At 45.3% G+C, this 23,747-nt stretch overlaps 2 long non-coding RNA genes across 2 annotated transcripts in view; both read right to left on the bottom strand.

Moving 5' to 3' along the window:
• Positions 1-387: 387 nt before the first annotated feature.
• Positions 388-3,749, bottom strand: LOC122199550. Its single transcript, XR_006193556.1, has 4 exons — positions 3,686-3,749; positions 3,543-3,578; positions 3,181-3,346; positions 388-475 (listed from the first exon to the last, which is right to left on the bottom strand). It is a non-coding gene; the product is annotated as an uncharacterized LOC122199550 (long non-coding RNA).
• Positions 3,750-4,147: 398 nt separating this feature from the next.
• LOC122199549 overlaps positions 4,148-23,747 on the bottom strand; it is a 30,365-nt gene continuing 10,765 nt past the window's right edge. Inside the window, exons 2-4 of the long non-coding RNA XR_006193555.1 lie at positions 6,961-7,099; positions 4,661-4,717; positions 4,148-4,228 (exon numbers count right to left, since the gene is read on the bottom strand). This is a non-coding gene — a long non-coding RNA (uncharacterized LOC122199549). The remainder of the gene's footprint in view (positions 4,229-4,660; positions 4,718-6,960; positions 7,100-23,747) is intronic.

Genomic DNA, 23,747 nt, shown 5'->3' with positions numbered 1-23,747 from the left:
CGTGCCGAATAGTCCATGGGGGTGGGGCATGTCTAGGGTAGGGCATGCAGAATCATCCAGTTAACGGAGGAGGTCCCCAGGATCCAGACCTCCCAGCAGAACAGAAGTGACAGCTACATCCATATGCCAGACAAGAGAACAAATACCAAAAGCAGCTGTAACCCAGAGAAGAAGGTGTCAGCACCTGCCACCTCTCTACCACCAGGATCCAAGAGAGTAGCATCAGTACCTGAAAAGTCTGTCCCTGCCACTGGATACAACCTACAGCTTGGGGTAGTAGATGCAAGAGGTTAACCTATTGCCACCACACATCATTGCCCATGTCTGCGGAAGTAAAATGGCAAGGGTCCTGTCCTAGAGGGTTAACAGAAGTAATTACAGATTAATGTAGTAGCATTCTCCCGACAGGCAGCCATCGATGTCCAGGTTCACCCTGCATCCCTCCTCTACGGCGACTCCAGATGCTCTGCTTTTGCTATATTAGGAACACAAAAAAAATGATTGGGAATAAACGACTCATATTCTGCTCATGGAATCACAGCCACTCCTGGCAAAACGTTCTGCAACCGGACCCTCACTGTGCCTCCTCTGGTCCTCTCCCTGAGAAAGGAGTCTTCCCTCTTGAAGTGTTGTCAAAGGCCTCGGAGACCTCTGGGGAGTGGAGGATGCCTGGAATCTTGCAGGGGAATGAGAGTCTTCTGTGAAGAATGAGTTACTTGTGGTGAATGTCTACAAAGTTCAGATGTGTTCATCTTAATTCATAGGGAATTCTGACTTTAAGCATACTAAAGGACACAGAGTAGTTATGTGCAACGGAAAAAAAGAGGGAGAAATTCACATAACAGATTTCATGCAAGTGTTTTGGTATAAAACTGGTATGTGTCATGAGATTATATCAGCTCTAACAGTGACTGGGGACACAACCAGAAACTGCTCATAGAAACACAACAGAAGGACACAGTGTTCAAATTGTTTTTTACCTAAGGTATAGCTGGCGGATTCCAGACAAGTCATTTACCAACAAAGACAGAAAGGTGATGACATTGGCTTTCTCTATGACCACTCTAAATGGCACAGGGCACATAATAAAAAGTTGGAGTCATGATGTCGTTTCTAACAGGTTCATCTCCTAGCCAGAATCAAGAAAGGAAGACACAGCAGCCACACTGTTCCCACAGAGGTGAGGTCTGGAAGGGATCACCCAGGCCGGGAGACCTCTGTTTGGAGTGTGCAGTCATCCTCCTCTCATTATTTCCTGAAACTCATGGAAAAACCTTAAGGTACTCAGTCTCTAAGCGCTTTTGGCTTCTAAACTTACCACAGAAAGCTGACAGACTAAAAATTGAGAAGCCTGTGGGCTCCTGGGTTATGAGTGTGCATTTGGAAAAGAAAGAACGAACAGACATATCACACAACACGCAAAATGAGACAAGGCCGGGGGAGCATGCTGTACATAAAGATGAGGGTTTCCCAAAAGAGTTACAACTGAGGGGCGCCTGGGTGGCTCAGTCGGTTGGGTGTCCAACTTTGGCTCAGGTTATGATCTCGCGGTCCGTGGGTTCGAGCCCCGCGTCGGGCTCTGTGCTGACAGCTCAGAGCCTGGAGCCTGTTTCGGATTCTGTGTCTCCCTCTCTCTCTGACTCTCCCCTGCTCATGCTCTGTCTCTCTCTGTCTCAAAAATAAATAAAATTAAAAAAAAAAAAAAAAAAGAGTTACAACTGAGAATGGCCCTGGCATTTACCTTGTCCTTGTATGCATTCTTGGTACAGTCAGAGTCGCTGTAACCCACAAAGGTTTCAGCAGTTTCTCGATCTACTAAAGACCCTAGAAGGGACAGAGGCTTATTCTGCTTTTAGAGGACTGTGCGGAATGAAAACAATCCCTCAACTCATTCCTCAAATATCTTAAACTTTTCCCTATGGTCAGGTCCCCAAGGATAAGGGGGAGAACCATCCTCTCACCTTGATAAAGACCTCATGGTGCCCTAGTTCATGTTGTTTCATAATTAATCACATAACTGTGGACAGGCCAGGCAAACTAGCAATTTAGAATTCACCAGTAAAACAGTTTTCTCAGTATACATCATGGGAAATCACGATTCCATTACAGATCAAGAATTAATCAGGGGCACCTGGGTGGCTTGGTCGGTTAAGCGTCTGACTTCGGCTCAGGTCATGATCTCACGGTCCGTGAGTTCGAGCCCCGCGTCAGGCTCTGTGCTGACAGCTCAGAGCCTGGAGCCTGCTTCCGATTCTGTGTCTCCCTCTCTCTCTGACCCTCCCCCATTCATGCTCTGTCTCTCTCTGTCTCAAAAATAAGTAAACGTTAAAAAAAAATTAAAAAAAAAAAAAAAAAAAGAATCTGAGGATGCTTGGATTCAGCATCCAACTCTTAATTTTGGCTCAGGTCATGATCTCACAGCTTGTGAATTCAAGCCCAGCATTGGGTTCCTCACTGACAGTGTGGCGCCTGCTTGGCATTCTGTCTATGCGTCTCTCAAAATAAATAAAATTAACAAAAAAGAATAACATTGAGAATACTGGTTTGGTGTATATCCTCAATGAGTCCTCAAGAAGGGTGCATTTCTTCAGGCTTCAGGCAAATTGTTCAATCTCCCAGCTTATCTACAAGCTACCTTCCACATGAGAGCAGTTAGTATATAAGGAAAGACTAATTTGACACTATCGAGAAAAGGAAAACTGTCAGAAGTTAGCAGTGAACCTGCAGAGTTGCACTGATACCATCAGAGGACTAAGCTAAGCTTTATGGAACTTGAAATGAGGGATGTAGGAGTACAGTTCCCAAAAACAAACAAAAAGAAAGACCGTTAAAACTAGTGAATAAATGACCTTCTCCTCAAATAAACTAAAGTCTTCACATTGAGTCCGGGTGGGAAGAAGGATGAGGCCCATGTCCTGTCATCCTTTCCAGGCTCTTCAGACACCGGGATGTTAGAGGAGGTGGGAGGGTCACCGTCAGAGGAGGGGCATGAGCTCCACCAGTCACAGGGACAAGTGCCTCACTGTCTGCGGCAGCAGAGGAGAACACCCTTCTGTCACCCCTTCAGACCACCTGCCGTCCTTACTGCTTGTGATTCTTTCCAGACCACACGATGATCACACACAGGAACAGGCTGCACAGCAGAAATTAGACTGTGGCACATCACAACGTGCTCCTTACCTCTCCGTGGAGGGTTCTTGCAGTGATTGGTTTCTGCCTCATGTATCCCTCAGGCAGCCTCTTTGCTTCCATCCCGTCCAGTCTTGGATACAGAAAAATAATGGACTTCTATAAGAGTTGCAACACCGCGTCGTCTACTAGACAACAAACAGTGCAGGCGTCATCCCTGGAAACACCCATAAAAACGCAAGTCAAATGACCACACCTGTATTTCAAGTAAGCGACCTCCCTGCCCTGCTCCACCATCTCCCTGTCCCAGATCTGAGTCTTGATCTGGGGGAGAAAAAACACATCCACCTTCAGTCGGAAGGTGGTGCCACACTGTGCACCAAAGAAAGAGGAGGAAACAAGAAAACACTTACCTAGTTGTCCTGAGCATTCTTCTCATGAACTGCAAGCTGAAAAAGCCAACAATGAAAAGCCCGTGGCCAGGGATTCCTAGGGCCACTACACTCACCCGCGTGAGGTGCTAAGGGTTCAGTATGTCAGGCAGAACTCAGGTTACCTGGTATCTAAAGGGGAGCTCTGCCTGCTGCAGCTGTTCCCGTGTTTGTTCAATTTGTTGCCTGTGAGTTACAATTGCTCTTGTCAGATAAGGCCCGATATTGGGTATGATTTTAAATAAGCTGCCCACGTTCCCAACAACCTCATATTTGTCCCAGGATACAATTTATTCTTACACATGAAACACTTTGCACATGATTATCAATGACCAGTAGGATCAAAGCTATTGTTACATCTTTTTCTTACTCATTATTCCATGCCTGTAGGGTTCAGAGTTCATAGAATTCCTTCCCATTTTCAATCTTTCTCTAACTCATCATGTGACAAGTGTCTTTTATCATAAAGATCTATTCTTCTATAACTTATATCCTCACCATGTTTCCCAGGGTTGCAAAGATGAGGGCCATGAAATGGCACTACCACGTTGATGGGTATGATTCATTGTATGACACACTGCTTTCCTACATATGATGACAATTGACACCACCTCCGAGGAATGTTAGCATGGACAAAGTTTCCACACAGTCTGGCCACTACTTGAGATCTGCAAATGTTTAGAAACTTAATTGTTTTATTCTTTCTAAACTTACCTTTTTTATCTGTTAATACTCTATGCATATGTTGACTTTAAACACTGCACAAAGATTAAAAACCAAAAAATGAACAGCGGTTTCATGAGCTGCTGGTAATTACTAGTTGAACTCACTTGTACTTGTTTATTTCTTCTGTAGCTATTTTCTTTTTTTTCCTAATGTTTATTTTTGAGACAGAGAGAGAGTGAGCACATGCATGAGCGGGGGAGGGACAGAGAGAGATGTAACAGAATCTGAAACAGGCTCCAGGCTCTGATCTGTCAGCACAGAGCCTGACATGGGCTCGAACTCCCGGACTGTGAAATTATGACCTGAGCTGAAGTTGGACGCTTAAACGACTGAGCCACCCAGGCGCCCCTTAAGTAGCTATTTTCAAATTTTACCTGCAGCTGCCAGCTGATTCTTCTTTGCCACCAGTTCACAGTGTCATTTTCAGCTTCCTATGATGGGAAAGATACATACACAGTCAGGAACAAGGTCCAGAGGTTCTCCCTTTTTACCTCCCAGCACTCTTGAAGTCCTATGCAAATATCCTTTCCCCCAATTCTCCCATAAATGCACAGACTGACAACCCAATCAGAGAAATGAAGTGAACACCCCATTTAAGTTCAAGAAAATTCAACTTCTGTCTGCTGCCACGTCTCTACTATTGGAACTGTCTTTCTAGTTCTCGTTTCCTCTCCTTTATCATAAAGTCATCAAATAACATTGTACTTTGTGCCTTCCCAGAGTTGGTCTTTTGTTTGAGATGGTGAAGACTCATTTCATCAGTGAGTGAAAAACCATATCTGACCAACTGTACCCATTAGGATGAAACAGGGGATCATCACTAGTCTTACACCTCCATGGGGAGCCCTGATTCTCAGTCCAAAAGTTGTACCATGACACAGGCAATCACCTGAAAGACGACCTTCCAGAATATGGTTTCACTAACATTGCACCTCACTCCCAGACATCGCTAGAGTTCAGGACTGCAACCCCTGCCTCCACCTTCAAAAGGCCAATCTTAGAACAACATCATCTCCTGACGTACAACATGATATGAACTGTCACACAGTCTGGGATTACTTCCAGGAAAGAGATTTCAGGTGGAAAACTCTCAACTTCATGGAGCCAAATCTACTTTAACAAGACTCATTCCGTTGATAGTGAAGGCAGCCAAAGGCAATGCTTGGCAAGGCTGGGTTGCTGTGTTGCCCTCAGACTATTTTCTTTGTGGTGTTGATTGAGATGGTTTCAACTTGACACTTGATGTACTCAAGAATCACATGCAAAATTGAAAATCTCTTAGAAAATGACACAAAAGCACTAGACAGAGAAAGGCACATGCATTTCCTTCTGGCCTCTCAGGCAGTCCTTCGGCAAATGCTCGCTGGAGTGGTTGTAATGTAGTGACTCTGTTGTAAGGGGTTGAAGATAGAGAGGTGGTCAGGGTGCTGCACCCACTCACAGAAAGTGCTTACGAGTTAACAAAAACAAGATGCCAGTGAGACAGAGCAAGCCCTAACCCCAGCCCCAGCTGTGGGAAGGACAAATATAAGGTGAGTCTCCAGGGAAGAGAAGACTTCATTTTCCAACACGAGTGAGGGACTCTAAAGTCCCGCATCTCCTCCTGAGAACAAAAGGAAATACTGTACAAAGGAGGAAACATGTTACTGAATGCACCAAGTGTCTGACAACCCCACAAAGACACACAAGACCAAGATGGAGAAGAAGGAAGCCCAGGACAAAGCCAGCCTGGCAGTTGGACCCAAACTCCCTAGGACTCATCATTGAGGTGGGGGGCATACATTTGAATGGCAAAGAAGCTGAACAACTTTATGGGCACAGACTTAGAAGTAAACAAGTGTAGTTCAGGGGCAGCCAGCAAAGATGAGCCCTAGTGAAGCTGCGGGCTTTGGCCAAGACTCAGAAGAGTTACACTTAAAAAGTCAGGGGACAGGAAACGACTTTCTTAGGGATTGGGCCTGCAGTGAGCAATCTCACTGGCAGAATGGATGCAGGGATCCAGTACTGCTGGTACCCCTACCCACTTTCCAGAAAGCAACTTCCATTGTTTCTGCAGCAAGATAATTCATTTTTTTTCCCCACACATTTTTGACCCATGTCTGGTCCTGAAGAAAAATGACCTAATTGCTGGGTGACAAAACAGTGTGATGCGATTGAAACCTGTAGGACATTGTAGGTGGATCCAGAGTGGATCCAGGTATTAAAGTTATTAATGATGGTACCTTCCCTCTTCCACCCCCAAAACATGACACAATGTGTGGCAAGCACTTAGGACAGAAAGGAAAATGCAGGTTACATTACAGAAAGCAAGGTAGGAAGGGAAGGTCCAATACTACTGAATGCATTGGGCAAAAATACTCTGGACCCAGTTCCAAAAGAAATACAATTATCTCTACTGGCTGCCATGTTCTCCCATACAATCCGGTCCTTGTGACAGTTCTCACATGAACATCTTACTTTTCTAAATTTTGTTTAACGTTTATTCATTTTTTGATAGAGACAGAGTGCGAGTTGGGTAGGGCCAGAGGAAGATATAGAATCCAAAGCAAGCTCCAGGCTCTGAACTGTCAACACAGAGCCTGACATGGGGCTTGAACTCATGGACCGTGAGATCATGACCTGAGCCGAATTTGGACGTTCAACCGACTGAGCCACCCAAGCGCCCCCATGTTACTTTTCTGTAGGCACTTTTCTTTGTTCATAGAATTCTTCCAGGTTATGTGCTTTCTCCTTCAGCTGTTTGACTTTTGCTTCCTTTGTGGCTTTCACAGACCTCAATGCATCACACTTGTCTTCCAGGGCGTTTTTATTTTCTGGAAAAAAAAAAAAAAAGGTGTTTTCTTGATAAACGTGCACATGACCTGAGTCTTGATTTTGGTGAGACAGAAAAAAGGCAAGAACCACGAAGGCATGAAAGTATTCTTTCCCTTACCAATGCAAAGTCATTGCCATCATATGGGGATTTCTCCCCAACAGAAAATATAACTTCTAGTTGACAGTTATTGGACCTGAAGGCTCTTAGCTCTACATCCTTGAATTCAACATTTGCATCTTGTGGTTCAGACAGATATGAGGAAAGACTTTCACGGAAAACTGATCACACAACAATTTGTACCTCACACAGCAAGATCGTGCATTGCAATCAACAAACACCTTGAGGCATGAATATAACTAGAAGACAAAGATGATGGAAAATAGTTCATGTCTAACAACTCATGGCTTTCTTAGTGATATACGTACGTATGTATGTATGTATGTATGTATGTATGTATGCATGTTTATCCCCCATTCACGTTGAAAATTTACTATTCAGCATTCAGAGAGAAAGAGACTATTGAGCACCTGGGTGGCTCAGTCAGTTGAGCATCAGATTCTTGATTTTGGGTCAGGTCATGATTGTAGGATCATGTGACCCAGACCTGTGTTGGGCTCCACACTGAGTGTGAATCCTGCTTAAGATTCTCTCTCTTTCCCTCTGCCCCTCTCCCCCACTTGCATGCCCCCTCACTAAAATTTAAAAAAAATCATAAAGCATAATTTAAACATATTTTTTAAAGGGAAAGGATTATACACTTTGGCTATCACCCTTTCTCTCTCAACTATATTTGGGTATTTTCTACATATCTTGGAGGGCAAAGTTGAATGATGTGATAATTACCTAGTTGTGAAAATAAAAGATAACTCCTGGTCCTTGAAATAGCAAATCTCATCTTGGCGGTCCTAGTAAAATTCCAGCTCATTGGTCAGAAAGAGTTTTGGCTCCCAGAGGCCCATTGTCTACTGTGGTAAATGGCAGGCAAATATGCTGTGCTCACTTCACCCAATGAACAAAAACCCTCCAAAGCCAAATTACGGTAAAACTCAGTAGCCAACTCTTAACCACTTCCTGATTCTTCACATTTCTTTCTCTCTCTCTGAGTTTGCAAGGTAGCAAGTGCACTTTGAACGGTGTCATTTAAAATTTCATTAAAGTGGGTGCCTGGGAGGCTCATTCAGTTAAGCATCTGACTTCAGCTCAGGTCGTCATCTCATGGTTTGTGAGTTTGAGCCCTGTGTCGGACTCTGTGCTGACAGCTCAGAGCCTGAGGCCTGCTTCGGATTCTTTGTCTCCCTCTCTCTCTGCCCCTCCCCCGCTCATGCTGCGTCTCTCTCTCTAAAATAAGTAAACATAAATAATTTTATGTTTACTTGTACTCAACAAGTACAAAAAGATAGAGATCATACCGTGCACAGTTTCAGACCCCAATGCTATGAAACTCGCAATCAACCACCGGAAAAAATTTGGAAAGATAACAAATACTTGTAGAATAAAGAACATCCTACTGAACAATGAACAGTGGAATGCAAGCTGCTGCAGCCACTCTGGAAAACAGTACAGAGGCTCCTCAAAAACCTAAAAAGAGAACTATCCTACGACACAGCAATTGCAATACTAGGCATTTATCTAAGGGACACAGGTGTGCTGTTTTGAAGGGACACATGCACCCCCATGATTATAGCACCACTATCAACAATAGCCAAAGTATGGAAAAAGCCCAAATGTCCATCGATGGATGAATGGATACAGACGTACATACACACACACACACACACACACGGTATGTATATGTGTGTGTGTGCGTGTGTGTGTGTATACACATACATACATACACACACCCTGGAATATTACTTAGCCATCAAAAAGAATAAAATCTTGCCATTTGAAACTACATGGATGGAGAGCCTCCTGGGACCTAACACTAACCGTAAACATAACCCTAACCATAACCCTCACCCTACACTTAACCCTATCTAGCACATGAAAAGTAAACCGGATCCACAGCCGCACATGTGCCCTCATTTCAGACCTCCATGAATTAACAACATTGGTGTCGCTTCAGCCTTAGCAACTTCCCTGTACCGAACACTTACCCTAGCTAAGTGTCTATCCCCATGGAGACCCAATTCCAAAGTCTGACAACAGCACGCACACGGGTTCGAGAATCGGTGCAACAATACCCGGAATTGAACATGGAACATCACCACCATTTCTTTTGCAAGGTGTGATTGCAGCTGCACGACAGGATTCCTGAGGCCTATTCCAAGGGTGGCCCAAACATCTCTCTGGTCTTGGATCTTATGAACTGATACTGACCGGCACGCTCCCTTATGTACTCCACTCAGCCCTTCGGGGAGACAACTGCACTGTTGTGGGTTCAGTGCCTGGAGCCTCCAGGGACCTAAAACTAACCCTACCCATAACCCTAAACATAACCCTCAACTTACACCTAACCCTATCTCTAATTGAACCCTATACTTGACCCCCACCTGCTCTAGGGCCCTCAACACAGCCCTCGAGGGAGATCATTAGACTGGAGTCGCTTCAGCCCTGTCGACTTCCTTGGACTGAACCCTAACCCTAGCTAAGGCTTTCTCCCCATGGGGACCCAATTCTAAAATCTGACAACAGCACCCACAAGGATTCGAGAATCGGTGCAAAAATACTCAGCATGGAACATGGAACATAACCATGTCATTTCAAAAGCATGACTGCAGTTGCACAAGAGGATTCCTGAGGCCTACCCGAAGGGTGGCCCATACATATGCCTGGCCTTGGAACCCAAAGACTAATCCTGACAGGCACCCTCCCTTGTGTCCTACACTCAGCCCTTCGGGGATACAATTGTTCTGCTGTGCGTTCAGTGCCTGGAGCTTGCTGGGTTAGGACCTAACCCTAACCCTAATCATAACCCTAATCGTAAACTTCAACCTACACCTAACCCTATCTCTAACCCAAACACTACACTTGACCTGCACACTCGCATGGACACTCAATTCAGCCCTCCAGCGAGATCACGACACTGGAGTCTCTTCGGCCATGGCCACACCGCTGGAACGAACTCTAACCCTAGCTCTGGCTCTGTATGCATTGGGACCCAATTCCAATGTCTGACAACAGCTCTCACACTGGTTCAAGAATTGATCCAGAAATAGTTGGCATGGAACTTGGAACATCACCATGTCACTTCCAAAGTGCAACTGCAGCTGCACGGGAGGAATCCTGAGGCCTACCCAAAGGGTGGCCCATACATTTGTTTGGTCTTGGAACCCAAATACGAAGACTGACGGGCACCCTCCCTTGTGTACTACACTCAGCTCTTCAGGTTGACACCTGCTCTGTTTGGGGTCAGTGTCTGGAGTCTCGTGGGACCTAAACGTAAACCTAACAGTACCCCTAACCATAAATATCACCCTACACCGAACCCTATCTATCTCATTAAGTCTACACCAGACCCACAGCTGCGCATGTGCCCTGACTTCAGAGCTCCATGGAATTCACAACACTGGAGTTGCTTTGGCCCTGGTGACATTCCTGGACCAAACCCTAAACCTATATAAGTGTCTCTCCCATGGGGAAACAAGTCCAAAATCTGACAATAGCACACACAAGGTTCGAAAACAGGTGTAGAAATACTTGGCATGGAATATATATCATCACCATGTTATTTCCAAACCATAACCCTAACTGCACCCCTAACAATTACCCTCACCCTACACCTACCCCTATATCTAACCCTACCCTACATTGAACCACACCCTCGCATGTGCCCTCAATTCAGCCCTCGAGGGAGATCACGAAAATGGAGTTGCTTCAGGACTGGCAACTTCCCTGGACCAAACCCTAATGCTAGCTAAGGCTCGGGGACCCAATTCCAAAGTCTGACAACAGTACACAAATGGGCTCGAGAATCAGTGCAGAAATACTTGGCATGGAACGTGGAACATCACCATGTCATTTCCAAAGCGCGACTGCAGCTGCACGAGAAGCTTCCTGAGTCCTACACGAAGGGTGACACATACATTTCTCTGGCTTTGGAAGACAAAGGCTAATCCTGACCGGCACCCTCTCTTCTGTACTCCACTCAACCCCTCGGGTTAACACCAGCTCTGCTATGGGATCAGTGTCTGGTGTCTTCTGGGACCTAAAACTAACCCTAATCCTAAACATAATCCTTACCCTACACCTAACCCTATCAACCTCAATAAGCTACACCAGACCCATAGCCACGCACGTACCCTCACTTCAGCCCCCCATGGAATTCACAAAACTGCTATGGCTTCTGCCATGGTGACGCCCCTGGACCGAAACCTAAACCTAACTGAGGCTCTGTCCCCATGGGGACCCAATTCCAAAGTCTGACAAGAGCACGCACATAGGTTCGAGTATCAGTGCAGAAATACTTGACATGGAACGTGGAACATCACTATGTCATTTTCAAGGCGGAACTGCAGCTGAACGAGAGGATTCCTGAGGCCTATATGAAGCTTGCCCAATATTTGTTTGGCAATGGAAACCAAAGACTAATCCTGACTGACACCTTCCTTTGTGTACTCCACTCAGCCCATCGGGGAGACAACTGCTCTGCGGTGGGGTCAGTGCCTAGAGACTCCTGGGACCTAACCCTAGCCCTAACGTAACCCTAACCATAACCTTCACCCTACACCTAACCCTAACATTAACCCAAATCCTACACTTGACCCGAACTCTCGCATGGGCCCTCAATTCAGTCCTCGAGGAAGATCACGAAACTGGAGTCGATTCACTCCTGCTGACTTTCCTGGACCTAACACAAACCCTAGGTAAGGCTCTCTCCCCGTCAGAACCCAATTCCAAGTCTGACAACAGTATGCACAAGGTTTCGAGAATCTGTACACAAATACTCGACATGGAATGTGGAACATCACTATCTCATTTCAAGCGCGACTGCAGCTGCACGAGACGAATCCTGAGGCCTACCTGAAGGGTGACCCTTACATTTGTCTGGCCTTGGAACCCAAAGACTAGTCCTGACTGACACCCTCCCTTGGGGACACCACTCACCCCTTTGTGGAGACAACACCACTGTTGTGGGTTCAGTGCCTAGAGCCTCCTGAGACCTAACCCTAACCCTAATTGTAACCCTAAACACAACCTTCACCCTACACCTAACCCTATCTAGCACACTAACTCTAAACCAGATTCACAGCCGCGTATGTGCCCTCACTTCAGCCCTCCATGGAATTCAAAACACTGGTGTCGCTTCGGACTTGGCGACTTCCCTATACTGAACCCTGACCCTAGCTAAGTGTCTAACCCCATGGGGACTCATTTACAAAGTCTGACATCAGCACATACATGGGATCGAGAATCGGTGCATAAATACTAGGCATGAAACGTGGAACATCACCATGTCATATGCAAAGCACGACAGCAGCTGCACGAGAAGAATCCTGAGGCCTAACCGAAGGGTGGGCCATATGTTTGTCTGGCTTTGGAACCCAAAGATTAATGCTAACGAAAACCCTCCCTTCTGTACTGCACTCAGGCCTTCAGGAAGACAACTGCTTTGCTGTAGAGTCACTGCCTTCACTCACCTGGGACCTAACCCTAACGGTGAACCTAAACATAACCCTCACCCTAAACCTAACTGTATCTAGCACACTAACTCTGCAGCAGACTCACAGCCACACATCAGCCCTCCATTGAATTCACAACAGTGGTGTTGTTTCAGCCTGGCGACAACCCTGGATGGAACCATACCCTAGCTAAGGCTCTTACCCATGGGCACCCAAAACCAAAGTCTGACAACACCACACGCCTGGGGTCCAGAAGCAGTGCAGGATCATTCCGGATAGAACCTGGAACCTCAGCATGTTGTTTCTCAGGCCCGGCTGCAGCTTTCCGAAAGGATTGCTGAGGCCTACACGACCAATGGTCCATACAGTTGTCTGGAATTGGAACGGAAATACTAAAAATGACCAGCATCCTCCCATGTGCCCTCAACCCAGGCCTTCGGGGAGACAACTGCACTGCTGTGGACTGAGTGCCAGGAGCTTCCTGGGACCTAACACTATTCCTAACCAGAACCCTCAACCGAAACCTAATGCTACACTTGACCCGCACCGTCACATGGGCCCTCACTTCAGCCCTCGAGGGAGATCACGTGACTTGAGTTGCTTTGCATCTGGGGACATCCCTGGACCGAACCCTAACCCTAGCTAGGGCTCTCTCCCCATTGGGACCCACCAACGTCTCGCAACAGCATGTGCTTGGGGGCCAGAAGCGATGTAGGATCATTCGGCATAGAAACTGGAACATCACCAAGTCATTTCCAAGGCCTGAGTACAGGTGCACAAGAGAATTCCTGAGTCCTAACTGATGAGTGGTCCATAGAATTGTATGGTCTGGGACCCAAAGACTAATCCTGAGCGGCACCCTCCCTTGTGCCCTCAACTCAGCCTTTCAGGGAGACAACTGCTCTGCTGTGGGTTCAGTGTAGGGAGAATCCTGGGACCTAACCCTAACCCTAACCAGAACCCTCAACAGAAACCTAACGGTATCTCGAACCCCAACCCATGACTCACACCGTTGCATGGACCCTCAATTCAGCCATTGAGGGAGATCACGAGACTGGAGTCGCTTCGGCCCTGGTGTTGTCTCTGGACCGAACCTTAACACTAGTTAAGGCTCTCTCCCCATAAGGACCCAATACCAAAGTGACAACACCACGCGCCTATGGTCCAGAAGCGGTGCAGGATCACTCAGCATAGAATCTGGAACATCACCATGTCATTTCCAAGGCCCGGTGGCAGCTGTCCAAGAGTATTCCTGAGGCCTACCCGAACACTGGCCCACAGTGTTGTCTGGCCTTGGAATCCAAAGACTCATCCTGAGGGCACCCTCCCTTGTGCACTCAATTCAGCCCTTCGGGGAGTCAATTGCACTGCTGTGGCTTCAGCGCCTGGAGCCTGTTGGGACCTAATGCTAACCAGAACTCTCAAGCAAAACCTAACCCTAACTCGAAAACTAACCCTACATTGAGCACACCGTCACATGGGCTCTCACTTCAGCCCTCGAGGGAGATCACAAGACTGGAGTGGCTTTGGCCCTGGCGACGTCCCTAGACCGAAACCTATCACAAGCTAAGATTCTTTCCCAGTGGGGACCTCATACCAAAGTCTGACAACACCAAGCGCCTGGGGTGCAGAAATGGTGCAGGATCACTCAACATATACTCTGGATCATCACCATGTCGTTTCCAAAACCCGGCTGCAGCTATCTGAGAGGAATCCTGACGCCTACCCAACAAGTGGCCCATAGAGATATCTGGAATAGGAACCCAAAGACTAATCCTGACCAGCACCCTCCCTTGAGCCCTCAACTCAGCCCATTGGGTAGACAACCACACTGCTGTAGGTTCAGTGCCTGGAGCCTCTTGGGACCTAACCATAACCCTAACCCCAACCAGAACCGCCAACCAAAACCTAACCTAGTCTCGAACCCTAACCGTACACTTGACTCGTACCATCACCTAGGCCCTCACTTCAGCCCTCGAGGAAGATCACGAGACGGGAGTTGCTTCAGCTCTGGTGACGTCCCTGGACCAAACCCTAACCCTAGCTAAGGCTCTCTTCCCATGGGGACCGAATACCAAAATCTGAAAACACCACGCGCCTGGGGTCCAAAAGCGGTGCAGGATCACTCCACATAGAACCTGGAACATCACCATGTCATTTCCAAGGCTGGGATTCAGGTGCTCGAAAGTATTCCTGAGGCCTAACCGACCAGTGGCCCATAGAGTTGTCTGGCCTTGGAACCCAAAGACAAATCCTGACCGGCACCCTCCCTTGTGCCCTCAACTCAGCCCTTCAGGGAGACAAGTGCACTGCTATGTGTTTAGCGCCTTGAACCTCCTGGGAACAAACCCCGAACCCTACTTCTAAACCTAATCAGAAACCTCAACTGAAACAGAACCTAACTCGAACCCAAACCCTACAATTGCTCCGCATCGTCATATTGGCCCTCACTTCAGACCTCGAGGGAGATGACAAGACTGGTTTCACTTGGAGCTGGAAACGTCACTGGACCGAACCCTAACCCTAGATAAGGCTCTCTCGCTATTAGACCCAATAACAACGTATGACAACACCACATGCCTGGGGAACACAAGCGGTGCAGCATCACTCCTCATAGGACACATAATACACTATGTCCTTTTGAAGGACCGGTTGGAGCTCCAGAGAGATTTCCAGAGGCCTACCTGACTGGTGGCCCATACAGTTGTCTAGCCTTGGAACTCAAAGACTAATCCTAATCGGCACCCTCCATTGTTCCTTCAAATTAGACTTTCAGGGAAACAACTGCACTGCTCTGGTTTCAGCGACTAGATCTCCTGGAACATAACCCTAAACCTATGCCTAAACCTAACAGAACCCTCAACCGAATCCTAACACTATCTCAACCCTAACCCTACAGTTGAGAAGCAACGTCGCATGGGTCCGCAATTCAGCCCTAGAGGGAGATCACGAAACTAGAGTTGCTTACGCCCTGGCGGCGTCCGTGTAACAAACCATAACCCTAGTTAAGGCTCTCTACCCATGCAGACCCAATAACAAAGTATGACAAAACCACGCCCTAGGTACAGGAGTGGTGCAGGATCACTTGGCTTAGAACCTGGAACATCACCATGTCGTTTCCAAAAGCTGGCTGCAGCTGCCCGAGAATATTCCTGAGGCCTGCTAGAACATTCTCCCATACAGTTGTCTGGATTGGAACCAAAAGACTAATCCTGACAGGAAACTGACCTTGGAACCTCTACTCAGCCCTTTGGGGAGACAACTGCAATGCTGTGGGATCAGTCCCTGCAATGTGCTAGGACCTAATCCTAACTACTTTTCCTAACCCTAACCCAAACACAAACCCTAACCTGAATCATAGCCCTAAATCCTATCCCTAACACAAACCATGGCACTGACCTACCCTAACCCGAACCGCAACAATGATACTAACCCTAAACCCTACACCGAAACGCTGAACCCTAAACCCCAAATTCTAATCCAAATCCTAACTGTAACCATAAACTTAAACCCTAGACCTGAACACTAAACTCTAACCCTAATCCGTAAACCATAAATCCTAAACACTAACCCTAAACCAAACACTGACACTGACCATAACCCTAAAACCTAACCACTAACACGTAACCACAAAAACCTAAAACCTACCCCAAAACCTAAAACCTAAACTCTAAACAATAAAACCTAAATCCTAACCCCTATCCCCTGACCCTGACACTACCCTGACCGTGACCCTAACCCTGAAGCTAATGCTGATACTAACACTAACACCTAAGCCCTACCCTAACACTAACCATCACCCCAACCCTAGCCCCTAAACCCTAAACCTAACCTTCACCCTAATCCTAACATTTAAATCTAACCATCTAATCCTAATCCTAACACTAACCCCGAACCGCTAACCCTAACCCCTAACCCTAACCCCATGGACAGTCCTTCATCACCAGTCATGGGCTATGAACTACCCCCCCCCCCCCATTCTCTGCCTCCTCTATTTGGGTAGATAAACTGAAGTGGTTAGGGATTTCTAAAGCATATTCATCTACTTCGTGAAACACTTTGTGGGAAAAATGTAGAGATGGTTGTTAGGGCTTGGCAATTCAACTGCAAAACTGCCTGAGGACTTTGTAACATATCTCAAGTTTCTCAGGACATATGTTCAATGGACTGTATCATTTCCCCGTAATGAGGTCAGCTTTAGGTTTCTCCTGTCAAAAAGAAAGAGGATTTTTACACAAAGACAGATGTATCGGGCGTACTGGTGCATATTTTACAGACACAATGTTTTGAGTTCTGTGAAGGATGAGATGCACCCCTAAGTGTAGGTGCCTTAGGTGTCCTGTGTGAAATGGGGCACGTGCATTATATGACACAGACCTTGTGGTCACCATAATGGAAGCACCAGTGAAGGAATGGGGGAAACTTGAATCACACAGGAATAGAAATTTGAGAAATTAGAGGACAGTAAGCAGAGTTTGAGGAAGTGCAGAGGGGAGGGTCCTGGGGTCAGTGAGATGCAGTTGCAGGCCATTCCTGACCACAGCCTGAGCAGGGAGCATGAGTTCCACACGGAGCTGCTATGTGGGATCACTCTCAGTGCACAATGCAAGCTTCCTCTCCAAAATGTCATATTTGTCAAAGTGCACCCAGGTGATCATCTAAAAAGGTTGTTGTCTCCCTGCGTTGTCTGAAGGTTCTGGATATTTATGGGTGAAAAAAATGCCCTGGATATATAGGAAATTTAACTTGGTCTTAAGGAAATGCTTGTCTGCCTAAGTTCATATCCTTCAGTGAGACTAAAAGTGAAGACAGGATCTAGATCAGCTGAGTGCCTGCATTGGCCTTTAGCCTGGGTAGACCTACAATTCAGGGATGCCCAGATGCCACCCCTGCTGGACCCCTGACATAACCTGACAACGGCATTGCATCTATCTCCTTAAACTTCTATCACAATATCCCGAGGGTTTCCCTGTGTTCCTGCTATCTCAGCCAGAACACCAATTCTCAGTGGGACCTACACAGAGCCTGAGATGGGTTATCTGTGAAAGAGGGGTAATATTTGTTTCTAAGGACATAATGAAAAGAAGACATTGAATACAGAATGCATCTGCAAAATGTCTGGGAAATATCCACTCACCCTTCTCACAGTTTCAATTAAGATATCTCCACACAAATGATCATCAAAAAAATATGGTCACAGAAGTTCATTAAACCAGATGGTTAACGCCTCTGCCCAGGGATTGGGGATTGCCACTTTAAAGAAGACAACGGCACACTTATTCTATTAAGATTCAGGCCCTACCAGACAAAGAAAGAAAAAGATAATTACGAGAATGTGTATATCAGAGTTCTACATCTGAGATCTGAAGACAATCATATTCCATTACATATAGACTCGCAGATGCATCCACACACTAAAGTGTTCATCTGAGGCCACAGATTAAGTACCGAAGAGGGAATGCACGTAGCAAAACATAAGACCATAGGGAAATAACCCCAAATCTCGTAAATCTCACTGCCTTATACGACAACGATTTTGAAATTTGACTAGGACTGTGTCAGGTGACAGAGTATGGTGATTATATATCTTAAAAATGTGTCAGATCTGCCCGCATGCTTTCTCTGCTCACCCTGCGCTCTCCACTTTGTTTTTCTTAGTATCCCTTAATAGTACTTTCACTGTTCTGTCTCTGTTTCAGTGTTTGCTTCTAGGAGGACCTACTCTCACCCCCCATCGAATGCACACAGTGCGGTTCCTATACACACAGGTAACAAACTAGCAGAAATTGCAGTGATGGAGGATAGTAGCAAGATTGCCCTTTTTGCAGAGGAGCCCAAGAGAGTTTTCTGGGTTGATGGTAACTTCCTATATCTAGATGCATGGGGTGCTTGTGTTCATTTATTTCAGAAATATTCACTGACTCCTGTCTTGGGGTCAGATAGACAGGTACATGACCCTAGCATATGGCTGATTTGTAATGGTGGGTAAGGATCAGTGACCAGCGGTGACTGTGGGAGATGAGTGAGGAGGCCACACATGGAGTCAGATCCTCCCTCAGGATGCCATGTCTCCATGGACAGCAACCTTGTGCAGGAGGGCTCTGAGGATCACATATTTCTTGATCAGTCCTGTGAAATGCATAATCCTACTCCAGATTTCTCACTGAGGGATGGACAGGGCAGAGGCCAGCAGCTGGAGGACACCCTGATCATGGCTGGAGTGGAACAGTGGGCCTGGGAGATTGAGTCAGAGAAAGGGAAAGGCAGAAGATAGTGGCAAGGATTTTGAGATATAAAGGGAAGAGGAGAGAAGGCAATGTTTTCTACTGACTTCACCCACATTTCTGTGTGAACAAAAGGAGATTCTTGTCTCGCAGGGAAGGGAAGAGGGCCGGCAAAAAGACAGGGTGACATTCTCAGCTCAAGTGCTCAGGATATCTGCCTTGCTCTTGAATACATATCACAGGAAGCCTGTGCCTTCTGTCATAAGTGGAACTGCAGCTCATACCATTTAGTGAAAATTAAAGCGATGATGAAGACCTCATCATTAAGGTATTGCAACGAGAGTATGTGAACATACAGAGAAATACAATAGAAGCAAAAGTCCAAAGGTAAACCGACTGCAAAACTTATGGGAACATAGACTATCGGAAAAAGAGATACCCCAATGCCAGCTTTCAGACACCTGGGCAATATGTGAAAACATGGGGGAAAAAAAGTAGTCCTTACTTCAAAAGCAACATAGGCATTAGACAAAAAGGGATCATGATGGAAGGTTTAGGGAGAAACCATATGATTTCATGGTGCTGTACCCATGGTCCTGTACCCTCAATCTCATCAAAGTATACCCTTTAACTTGAGGTTATATGTAATTGTACCTCATTAAAGAGAGTTTCAAAACATAAAATAATAGAAGCAAATGTGGGAAAGTTCCTTTCCAATCCTGAAGTGCATGTGTGATATGAGTCTGTCTTCCCATGTCTCAAAAATCCAAAATAATAAGACATTAAAAAAATTAATAATAGCAAAGTAAGAGGACCTTGAGCTCACCCTGTCCCATGTTTTCAACTGCATAACTTCCACATCCAAGTCCATGAACCAGAGAGCGATCCAAAGACTGGAAGAACAAACTCCACACCGAAGTAGAGAGAAGCTGCATCAGAAAGGTTAGGAATGTCAGAAAGGTGGAGGCCATCTGCCTGCAGAAGGGGACAGAAAAAGTGCGCCCCACACCAGGGAGGTCATAGGGGGAAGACTAATCTCCATAACAATGGGCATTAAAACTTAGAGGGGCTGAATGCCTTTGTGTTCAGATCCAGGAGCTTTGGAGGTCAGCTGACCCAGCACTGGGAGATCCAGGAGGATGAGTGATAGCCAGATCCCTGCGTGTGTAGAGAGGCAATGTAAACATGGCATTTTGCACAATGCCGAGGGAACAGGAGACAGATGTATTCATGCTGATTCTGGAGTGTGTTGGAGGACTTCTCCAACAATGAGGGAGCTCACAGGCACCACTCCTCTCCCCCAGCCTCCCAGAATAAGCATAGAAGCACTCACAAGAGGGTGAGGCTGCACAGACACTTGCTAACTAACCCATTAGCAGTGCGCCAGTCCCAAGGGTTCACTAGGGGACTCACCAAACCAAGCCTGCTGGTCTCAGGCCAAACATTTTTCAAACCACAAGGGCACCCTGTCTGACAAGCTGCATGCATAGCTGCCACAACATGCTGTGCACATCTGCACCTCACCCAGCTGTAGATATCCAGGCACCCTCATCTGTCTCACTAAGCCACATGTCCCCAGGCACAGACATGCTCTGTGCATATCCTCAAGCCCCTAGCTTCCACCGCTGGGCCACAGCCCCCAGCCACCAAAGGACATCGGGAAATCTGGCATAGGACTTGTAGCCCTGTGAAATTTTGCTAACACTCCTGCCCTGTGCCCAAGTTATCCAGCGGACATACAACCCCACAGCTGGCCTGCCTGGGTCCCACTAACACCACTGAGACAAAGCACAGCCCAAAACAGCACGCAGTCAGTGCAGACACCTGCACTAACAGGAAAAGTAACCCAGACACAGCAGCAGGCTGTGAACAGTACCTATACGATAGCCTCCTGAAGGTCCAGGTCCTATAAACGGAGATGTGCACTGCTGAGTTCTCCAGGACCTCTTCTTCATAACGTTATTAGTTTCAAGAGCAGAAGGTACAGCTGACTTTCTTAACACAGACAAATAGAGACAGAGAGACAGACAAAATGGACACACAGAGATGTTTATCCACAATGAAAGACCTAGTCAAAGTCACAGCCAGAGATCTAAGCCAAAGAGATGTAGGTAACATACCTGATACAGATTTGAAAGCAATGATCATAAGGGTACTCATTAGAGTTGTGAAATGAGTAGAAGAGTGAGACTGACTAAGATAAGAAATAGTACAGTAGACATTGAGGACACGATAAAGGAGAGACATGCTTGCTGGAACTAACAAAGGGATGGAAGAAGCAGAGGAGCAAACCAGTGTCCTCGAAGACTGAGTAATGGAAATTAATCACATTGAACCAAAGAGAGAGAACAGAATTCTGCAACGTGAGATGAGACTAAGGGAACTCAGTGACTACAGCAAAGATAACAATATTGATATTGTAGGAGTCTCAGAAGAAAGAGAAAAGGCAGCAGAAAATTTATTTGTGGAAACAATAGCTGAAAAATGCCCTAATTGGGGGAGGAAACAAACATCCCCATGCGGGAGGCTAGAGAATTCACATCGAAATGAACAAAATCAGGCCAACATCCAGACATATTGTAAGCAAACTTGCAAATTACAGTGACAATAAAGAAAAACTCTTAAATGCAGCAACACAAAGAGACCTTCACTTAGAAGGGAAGACCCATAAGGCTAGCTACCAGATTTCTGAACAGATACTTGGCAAGCGAGAAGCAAGTGACATCACATATTCAAAGTGCTGAATGGAAAAATCAGCAGCCAAGAATACTCTATCCAGCAAGTCTATCATTCAGAATGGAAGGAGACACAGACTTTCCCAAACAAAAACTAAAGGTGTTTGTACCACTAAATCAGTCCTGCAAGAAATATGAAGAGGGACTCTTTGAGTGGAAAGGAGAGACCAAAAGTGACACTATAGACGTAAAAGACACAAATCAAGTAAAACATGAATATTTTTGTAAAAAATAGTTAAGGAACTCAGAGATATGGATTTGAAATATAATAACATCTACCAAAAACCTAGGGAGAAGAACATAATGGGTTCCAAGGTAAATGACCATCAGCTTAGTACAAACTGCTAAACGCAGAAGAGGTTAGGTAAATAACCCAGCAGTAACCATATATCAAAAACCAGTCACAAATATGCTAAGAATAAAGATAAATAAATTAAAATACTTCACTAAAGAAAATAAGCAAAACATGAAAGACAGACAAGAAAGGATCGGAGAAAATCATTAGAAACCACAAGAAAACAGGTAATATAATGGCAATACATACATACATACATACATACATAGCAATCATTTCTTTGAAGGTAAATGGAATGAATGCTCCAATCTAGAGACATAGGGTGTAAGAACGGATGAAAAAAAAAATTAGAGTAGCAATACTTGTATCAGAAAAAATACACTTAAAACAAAGTACATAACAAGAGACAGAGGAGGACGTTATATAACAGTAAAGGGTACAGTCCAAAAGGAGATATAACAACTGTAAATATATCCCACAATTAAGTGGGATTTATTCCCAAGCTGCAAGGGTGGTTCAGTATTTGCAAATCAATGTGATACAATATATCAACAGGAGAAAGGATAAGAACCATATGATCGGGCACCTGGGTGGCTCAATCCTTTAGCAGTCTGACATCAGCTCAGGTCATGACCCCATGATTCGTGAGTTCAAGTCCCACATCAGACTCTGTGCTGAAACTCAGAGCCAAGAGCCTCCATCGAACTCTGTGTCTCCCACTCTTTCTGCCCCTTCCCTGCTCACACTCTGTCTCTCTCAAAATTAATAAACGTTAAAAGAAAAGAACCATACGGTCATTTCAATACATGAAGAAAAAGCATTTGACATACTACAACATCCATTCATGATTATAACCCCCTAAAGTAGGTTTACAGGGAACATACATCAATGCAATAAATGTTTTCTATGAAAACCCTGAAGCTATAATCAACCTTAATGGAGAAAATCTGAGAGCTTTTCCTATAAGGTCAGGGAAAACACAAGGATGTTTACTCTTACCACTTTTAATAAACATAGCACTGGAAGTCCAAGCTACAGCCAGCAGATAAATCAAATGAAATGAAACTAAACAAAACGAAACGAAACAAAACAACGTAAATTAAAGTAAAAGAAAAGAAAAGAAAAAAAAAGAAAAGAAAAGACAAAAGAAAAGAAAAGAAAGGAAGAAAAGAAAAACTAATCCAAATCTGGAAGAAGTGAATCTTTCACACTTTGCCTATTACATGACACTATATATAGAAAACCCCAAAGAGTCCACCCAATAACTGCTAGAAGTGATAAATGAATACAGCAATGTCACCGGATACAAAATCATTGTACAGAAATCTGTTGCATTTCTAGACAATAACGAATCAGTAGAGAGAGAAATTAAGAAAACAGTCCCATTTACAGTTGTACACCAAATAATAAGGTATCTATGAATAAATCTATCCAAGGTGGTGAGCGACCTATACTCTGAAAATTATAAAAAAGTGATGAAAGAAATACAAGATGACACAAAAAAAGTGGAAGGATATTCCATACTCATGGATCGGAAGTACAAATTTCATGGAAATGTCTATACTTCCCAAAGCAACTGACACAATTAATGCAATCGCCATCAAAATAGCAAAAACATTTTTCATAGAACTAGAACAGTCCTAAAATTTGTACAGAACCACAAAAGACCCAAATCTTCAGAGTAAACAACCTTTATGTGAAGTGATAATTATGGATGGAACTATGCCTCTGGATCTTCTGCTCCAAAACACAGTAGTCAGCCTAAGCATTTGAACAAACGTTAGACATATCCCAACCAAAGATCATTCTACAAAATACATTCTACAAACGT

The sequence above is a fragment of the Panthera leo genome, chromosome D1, assembly GCF_018350215.1.
Source record: "Panthera leo isolate Ple1 chromosome D1, P.leo_Ple1_pat1.1, whole genome shotgun sequence".
Taxonomy (NCBI): Eukaryota; Metazoa; Chordata; class Mammalia; order Carnivora; family Felidae; genus Panthera; species Panthera leo.
The sequence above is the reverse complement of the archived record's forward strand: the minus strand, read 5'-3'. Positions and strand labels throughout refer to the sequence as shown.